General features: G+C 52.7%; 1 pseudogene; it reads right to left on the bottom strand.

Annotated features, from left to right (window-relative positions):
* Positions 1 to 3,794: 3,794 nt before the first annotated feature.
* LOC127207033 (60S ribosomal protein L9-like) lies at positions 3,795 to 4,843 on the bottom strand (annotated as a pseudogene).
* Positions 4,844 to 8,443: the final 3,600 nt, after the last annotated feature.

Genomic DNA, 8,443 nt, shown 5'->3' with positions numbered 1-8,443 from the left:
CACAAGGACACTGCACAGCCTGTGGGGGGTTTCCATTGTGCCAAGGTGGGTAGGGTAGAGTATGTCAGCCACTTCCAGCCCTCAAATCAGAACAGCAGCATATGGTTAGTAGGCCTTTGTGTGCCAGGAGAGTGGGCTGGGACACTGCCAAGGTCCCATCACAGGCCCATCCCTGTTATGCCTTCACACCTCTGCTGAGCCCCATCTCCAGCCCCTGCAACAGGCAAGTCTGCCTCCCAGATGGCTCAGAGCAACAGGTACCTGTGCTGTCAGATAAACCAGAGTGCAGATCAGGCAGTAGGTGGGTGCAGTGCCCAGTTCGGACCTCAGTCTCCAGAGTCCCTAACAAGCAGCAGGTCACACCTGAGCCTTTATGTCCCCAGCTCTGTCATGCAGAGGCACGGTGCAGTGTCCGTATTCACAGCCCTGCCTGGGAAGGCAGTTGGGGCTCGGTACTCTGCACTCAGGTACAAAGGCTGAGGAGGGCAGCCTACAGGCTTTCTCCAGAGATCTGCGGGAGTCTGTTTCCTCTTTTTAAAAGCAGGATGCAGTTCCTATTCCAGGGTGCCTGACTGCAGGCTTCACGCAGGCCAAGGGACCTCACCTCACCTCCCTTCCCTTGGCCTGTGAAGGCAGGTCCACAGCTCTTCTGTTGCAGCCTGGGTGGCATGCCTCGGTGTCCCCAAGAGCCTTCAGAAGCCAGTGGAGCACACAAGCCCCAGTCAGGTGCAGAGACAGAGGCTGTGATGTGCAAAGACTGTGGGAACAGGGAGAAAGCAGATGTCGCTGGTGACCACAGTGTCCCCAGGGATGGGAGGGGCTGTCATCCACAAGTGGAGTGCAGGGATAGCTGGGGGCTGCCCCTGTGTGGTCACTGGGCAGACAGCCCCAGGTGGCTCGGAGAGGAGGGACAGCATGTGCACAGGGCTCTGTGGGTTGAGGGACAGCACTACCTGTACCTTGAAATGCTGGTGAAGACTGTTCAGCGGGGAACGGCACCCCTTTTCCCTCAGCCTATCCCTCCCCCTTTCCTTGGATTTTAAGGAAGCTCTCCAAGGCTGTCTTAGCTGCACAGACTCTTGCTCTGTCTCGTGGCCTTTCCTGTTCGGTGAGCCTGTAGAAGCCTGGGGTCAGGCACACAGATCCTTCTGCTCCGGGGCAGCCTCTCCCTGGGACCTCAGGCTGTGGCCTCAGTTCCTCCTTACCTCCTCACCGCCCCAGCCCTGCGAGTCCAGTCACCTGACCTGCTCTGAGGTTCAGACCTGCTCACACCTTCTTAGATGCTGCTGAATGTCCAGGGTCACAAAGGGCCACTGGACCCCCACCCCCACCCCCACCCCGGCCTCTGCTATTCAGTTTACCCTCAGTTTCACCCATATATCTTGACAGACCTCTCTGTTCTCTGACACCCAACATGCCCAGCCAGACCTCGGTCCCACAATCCAACAGACGTGCACAGCACATGAATTATCTTTTAAAAAATATTTTTATTTTATAGGCATTGTTATTTGCATGTATATGTGTTGGGGTGTGAGATCCCCTGGAACTGGAGTTACAGACAGTTGTGAGCTGCCATGTGGGTGCTGGGAATTGAACCAGGGTCCTCTGCAAGAGCAGCCAGTGAGTGCTCTTAACTGCTGAGCCATCTCTCCAGCCCCCATGAATTATCGTTTTTAATATTTATTTTTAATTTATATATTCACTTTACATCCCAATAGTAGCCCCTCCCTCCTCTCCTGCTGATCCCTCTCCCACTCTCTTCCCTGTCCCCCTTCCATTCTCCTTAAAAAGGGAAGCCCCCACCCCAACCAACCCCAGCACATGAGGTAGAATCCGGACTGAGCTCATCCTCATCCACTGAGGCCAGGCAGGGGAGGCCTGAGAGGGGGAAGTGATCCAGAGCAGGCCACAGAGTTCATGCCATAGACAGCACCTGTTCATCCCACTAGGGGACCCACATGAAGACCAATCTGCCCATCTGCTACACATGCCTAGGGGACCCACGTCCAGTCCATGCATGCTCCTTGGTTGCTGCTTATGTCTCTGCCAGCCCCCATGGGTCTGGGTTAGCTGACTCTGTTGGTCTTCTTGTGGCATCCCTGTCCCTTCCAGGTCCTTCCATCAATCTCCCTCTCCTGGACTCTTCCACAGGACTCCCCCCCCCCCCCCCCCTCCCCGCCGCAGCTCCTCCTTCTCCTCCGCCTAAAGCTTGGCGGTGTATCTCAGCATTTGATTCGATCAGCTGCTGGGTGGGGCCTCTCAGAGGACGGTTGAGATAGGCTCCCGTCTGTAAACATAGCAGAGCATCGTTAATGTTGGCGTCAGAGGTTGACTCTCTCCCATGGGGTGCGTCCCAGGCTAGCCGGGCATCCCCTTAGTCTCTATCTTTATCTCTGCACATCTTGCAGGCAGGGTAAATTTTGGGTGGAAGGTGTTTGTTGGCAGTAAGTCCTGCCTGGCTAGAGGGTGGCCACTTCAGTCTCCATGTCCTCCGCTGCTAGGAGGCTCCTCTAGAGCCATCCCCATACCGCCTCTGTAGCCTGTCCTGTCCCCAGTCTCAGAGATACCCCCACCCTCAGCTTCCTTTTTCTCTTCAAGTCCTTTCACCTCCCCTTCCCACACTCCCCACATCTGATCTGTTCCCCCCCACCCTTGTGCTCGCCCCCCTCCCCACCCAGTTCCCTCACTACATCCACTTCCACTGTCTAGTGTGTTTCCCCATCTGAGTGAGACTGAAGGAGCACCTCCCTTGGTCCCTCCTGGTTACTTAGCTTCTCTGGGTCTGTGAATTGTAGCATGGTTATCCTGTACTCTATGGCTAACACCCACTTATAAGTGAGTATATGCCATGTGTGCCCTTCCGAGTCTGTCTGGGTTACCTCACTCAGGATTCTTTTTCTAGTTCTATCCATTTGCCTGCAAATTTCAAGATCTCCTTGTTTTTAATAGCTGAGTAGTATTCCATTGTGTAAACGTGCCATAGTTTCTTTATCCATTCTTCGGTTGAGGGACAGCTAGGCTGTTTCCAGTTTCTGGCTATTGTGAATAAAGCCACTGTGAACATAGTTAAGCAAGTGTCCTTCCAATATGGTGAGCATCCTTTGGGTATATGCCCAGGAGTTGGATAGCTGGGTCTTGAGGTAGCACTATTTCCAATTTTTGGAGAAAGCACCAGCCAGACCAGTTTCCAAAGTGGTTGTACAAGTTTGCACTCCTATCAGCAATGGAGGAGTGTTCCCCTTCCTCCACATCCTCACCAGCATGTGCTGTCACTTGAGTTTCTGATCTTAGCCGTTCTGATGGGTGTAAGATGGAATCTCAGAGTCATTTTGATTTGCATTTCCTTGATGACTAAGGATGCTGAACATTTCTTTAAGTGCTTCTCAACCATCAGAGATGCCTCTGTTGAGAAATCTCTGTTTAGCTCTGTACCCCAATGAATTATCTTAATTTCTTTAAACATGATGTGGAAAAAGTAACCTTTGGAGGTAGGACAATGCTTCACTTAGCGTATTAACAGAGTTGCCTGTATACCAAGATGGCTGTCAAATAGTTTTTGCTAATTTGGCTTTCTTTATTTCTTCTGTTTTTCTTTCTTGTTGTTCCTCCTCCTCCTCCCTCCTCCTCCTCTTCCTCCTCTTCTTCTTCCTCCCCTTCTCTTCTTCTTCCTCCCCTCCTCCTCTTCCTCTTCTTCTTCCTCTCCTCCTCTTCTTTCTCCCCTCCTCTTCTTCTTCCTCTCCTCCTCCTCCTCCTCCTCCTCCTCTTCTTCTTCTTCTTCTTCTTCTTCTTCTTCTTCTTCTATCCCCAAAGACACCCAAACATATTTGTAATTCAGGCTCTCGTTTCTGGAGCTGAGTGACTTAGGTCTTAGTCACCAGCCTGCTGCTCTGTTCCCTTTTCAGACACATAGATACTGTCTGAAAACTTTCTGATATCCTTGCTGTGGTTTGCTAAATCAAAGCCACTGAACCTGAAACAAGTTCAATGTCAAGTCCCTTCCAGGATTAATTCATCCTTCTGGTCTTGAGAGACAGAACAAGCTACACCCGTCCTCATCTGAACCCTGCAGATACATTTTTTTCACCCAAGAAATTTCAGATTTCATCCAAAGGCCCATTCTCCTGAATAAACGTTGATGGGGTTGTGAGCATGCACAGAGCTCACCTTGTAACGAAGCCCAGCGTCACAAAGCCCTTGATGGTGTTCTGAGAGTCACTGCAGATGGCCCAGACAGTGGCTGGTTCTTTTCTGTCACCTACCATTTGTCAGCCCGCAGCCTCTTCTTTTTCTTTCCAAGAAGACTCAGCTCTAGAGGGTTCCTCACAATGACTGTGCGCCCCTTCAGAGTGATGTCAACATTTTCTGGAATGTTAACAGTCTGTTGCAGAGAATGGTCTGAGCTCAGTTTGGTTGGTTGGTTGGTTGGTTTTGGGTTTGGTGAGACAGGGTTTCTCTGTGTAGCTTTGGCTGTCCTGGAGTTCGAGCTGTAGATCAGGCTGACCTTGAACTCATAGAGATCCGCCTGCCTCTGCCGCCTGAGTGCTGGGGTTTCCTGCATTAGTTTGAATATCTATGGTGGAACTGAATGGGAGGGTAAATTCTGTACTCCACCCACCAGCCCCAGGCCTCTCTCATCCCACGCTGACTACGCTGATGTCATTACCTGGGATGGGCGTCCTGCTGGACTGATAGAGCTGGGAGTAGGATCAGGTGGACACAGCCACGGCAGCCACAGGTCTGACCATCCTACTGAGACCATCAAGGAAAACAAACCCACCTGGCTCCCCAGCTTTGCTTGTGGCCTATGGGGTGGCCCAATGGCTCTACGGAACTTGGGGATCATTTAGTCCATCCCAGGAGTGCAAAGAGAGCCCTGAAAAACTGCTGGGGCCAGGGAGGCTTTGAAGGAACCTAGAGACCATGCAAACCAATAAAAGCAGAAGGCAAAAGGGCTCCTTGGAGGTTTGGGGGAGATCTAGGTGCCAGACTTCAGGCTTGTGAGGCCTTGGTTGCTTACAGCCTGGGCCAGCACCACCTGCCAGGGCTCTCCTTCCCCTGTTCATTCAAGAGGTGGCAGTAGCCCTGCCTGGCCTTGAGAATCACCCCCTGCTCTGCTTGGCTACCCGTGGGAAAGCTCTAAGGCATATAGTTGAGGGGCGCTGGCAGTTTGACAGTGCATTTGTCCTCTTCTACAAGGCTTGGATGAGGCACCGTGAGCAACGTGTGTGTGTGTGTGTGTGTGTGTGTGTGTGTGTGTGTGTGTTGTGCATGTAGGTTTTTTGTTTTTTTTTTTTTTTTTTTTTTTTGGTTTTTTCGAGACAGAGTTTCTCTGTGTAGCCTTGGCCATCCTGGACTCACTTTGTAGACCAGGCTGGCCTCGAACTCACAGCGATCCGCCTGTCTCTGCCTCCCGAGTGCTGGGATTAAAGGCGTGTTCCACCACGCCCGGCTTGTGCATGTATTTATATGTATGCACAGTGGTGCTTACCATGTGAAGGTTCAGAGGTCAACATTAGGCATCTTTCTCTATTGCTCTTCCCCTTAGGTTTTGTGACAGGCTCTCTCACAAAACCTGGATCTCACTATTTAGCTAGGCTAACTGGCTAGCAAAGCCCTGGGGTCTGCCTGTCCCTGTCTGCCCCTAGTAAAGATGCATGCTTGCTTGGCAAACACTTCCCCCACTGAACTGCTTCCTTGGTTTGTTTGTTTGCTTGTTTAGGGTTTTGTTGTTGTTGTTTTTGGTGTTTTTGTTGTTGTTAGGGTTTTTTGGGTATCGGGGGAGTGTTGAGACAAGGTTTCTCTGTGTAGCCTTGGCTATCCTCGACGCACTTTGTAAGACCAGGCTGGCCTCGAACTCCAAACGATCCGCCTGCCTCTGCCTTACAAGTGCTGGGATTAAAGGTGTGCGCCACCGTGCCTGGCCCATTCTCCCAGCCTTAAGTGTCTCATTTTATAGCCAGAAGACTGAGGCTCAATAGCTCCACAGATGCTCTTGACAGTGACGCCTTCTGGATACATCAGCGGCAGGTTGCACTCCCTCTTTCAGGTGGAGTCTAGAACTCTGAGGAAGGGCTTTGACCCAGGGCAGGGCTCTACTTCCTGTCACTCCTGGACCCCCTGAGGCTCTCAGCATGGACTATAAACCTTGAGGCTTTCCCACAGTGCAGGTGTGGTCTGGGATAACACAGGGGGGAGCAGCTTAGGGGAGCAGGAGGACTTTCCTATGAGAAAAGGCGCTTCCAGCCTTGCTCTTGTCAGGGCCTCTAGTGGAAGCCAAACCCAGAGCTGGGGAATGTCAACACCTCAGGCTTTCCACCTGGCATCTGGTGCCCGAGGGCTAGGCGGTGCCTGCGGGGGGGGGGGGGTGGACACTGTGAGGGGGACATACACTGCCACCACCCACAGCCTTGAAGCTCCAGGCTATTTATAACAGGGCTGGGAGAAGCTGGGCAAACATCAGCTGTCCCTTCCCCACTCCCCTTGACCTCCAGGCCATGTTTAAACTCTCACTGGGCAAATAGGAGGCAGATAAGGTGCAGAGATTAGGGGAGTAGTTCATCTCTGACAAGTAGCTTCCTCCCTCAGTGCAAGATTGCTAGTACAGGACTTGGGCAGGCGTGGGGAGCTGATGCTGTCTGTTGGCCAAGAGTCCCTATGGTGTCCCTGCCCTCTGGTGTCTCTTATTTCTTCTGGCCCCCAGTTGAGGAACACCCTACCCCCAGGCACTCTGCCTCACATGTCTGCACCTGTCAAACTGACATCTGTCTCTAGCACATAACTGACCCAGTCAGAGCGCAGCACACCATCCTTGGCTGTCCATACTTGGGCACAGGGTGGGCTAGCCTGGGCAAAGCCCGGTGGATACTGTTCACTCCTTGGAGCTAGCTCAGAAAGGCCAGTCTACAGGAGGTATTGAGAAGGCCAGGTAGCCCAGCTCCCCACCCTGCCACCCCCAGATCCTCAGCCTTTCTTCAGGTCTACAGCCCAGGCTCCAATCCTTAACCTGCAAGCTGCCCTAATTTACTTTGAAAATTAACACAACACCCAAGGGAAGGTTCAGAGCCCAGATGGGAGGGGCTTGTCACCTTCTTCAGTGTTTCATTGTTCACCTCTCCTAAGGGAACTAACCCACAGTGGCTTCAGCCTAGGATATGGGGGGATCTAGGGCTGGGACAGATATGGCTGGAGCTGTAGACCTGCAGAGAGAAAGATGAAGTTCAGTTTGGGGGTCAGGGTCAGTCCATTTGCTCAGGTTGAGGTCCTGGTCAGTCTCACGCGGTGCTTAGCGTCCAGCTGGGATCAAGGCTTAGTCGGTGCTATGTCAGCACTCAGTGTGTGGCTGGGATCAGGGCTTAGTCAGTGCTATATCAAGGTTCAGTCTACGGTCAGTTTGTAGCTAAGATCAGAGACCTGCTTTGATGAGGGCTCATCTTAGACTGCTGCTGAGGGGCTCAGGCTGTGACTAGGATCAGAGACAAACTTGTACTTGGTAGAAGAGACCAATCTGTGGCCAAGGTCAGAAATTGTTAGGCGGATAGGATCAAGGCTCAGTATATGTTTGCTTTAGTCAGGGATGAGGGATCAGGAAGGCATTCATGGCTAGGGCCGTCTGTGCCTGTGCAAAGCCTCCGTGTGTGGCTCAGATGGCTCAGACTATTGCGGGAATTGGGGATCACCCCACGGTTTGGAGTGGGGCTCAGGCTGGGCCTAAGGCTGGACGGTGTGTATCCACCCAAGGCTCCCTCTCTTCCCAGTGGTCCTGGGTCAGGTTGGGCAAAGGAGCATCATTTCCCTTCAGATCAGAGTGTTCTTGGCCAGCGCCCAGGTGCTGATTCCCGGGGGAGAGGCCTGTTCCTGCCAGCCACGTTCCCACGCTTGCCTGGGAGGGTGCCAGTGGATGGGAAGGGTTGAGGGGCTACTGCTTAGGGGGCCTGTGTCTTACTCTCCTAGCTGCTGCCACTGCCACCCACAGTAGGCTCCCGCAGACCCCTGTCTCACATGACCATCATCCTCCTGCCCCAGAAAAGATGAGGAGATGGAGCATTTGGGAGGCCCACACCCCAAAGCTAAAGTTACTTTCCCGAAGGGTCCTGCCAGCAGTAGCTCTTGAAGTTGAGTGTGGGCCTGTGCCTCCTTGGTCCTCAGTTTCCCAAAATGACAACAGAGTGAGGAAAGGTAAGAGTCAGGGCAGAATCTTCCCAAAGCCCCTCTACTGAGGCAGCTCTGACAGGTCAGGGATGTGTAGGGCTTTCATTTGTTCCTGGAGGGACTTTCATTAGTATGTCCTTAAAAGTACAGGGCCATCTGAGGGCCTAATGGGATAGAGACATGATTCAGAGGTCCCAGGGGCTGGCCTGGACTCTGGGGTTCTGTTACCAGAAGAGTGTAGCTAGCTTTCAGAAGGCAGGTGCACACGGGAGGACCAGACCTGTGGCCAGGCTGC

Source organism: Acomys russatus, chromosome 24 (assembly GCF_903995435.1).
Source record: "Acomys russatus chromosome 24, mAcoRus1.1, whole genome shotgun sequence".
NCBI lineage: Eukaryota > Metazoa > Chordata > Mammalia > Rodentia > Muridae > Acomys > Acomys russatus.
This window is presented reverse-complemented; position numbering and strand designations above follow the sequence as displayed.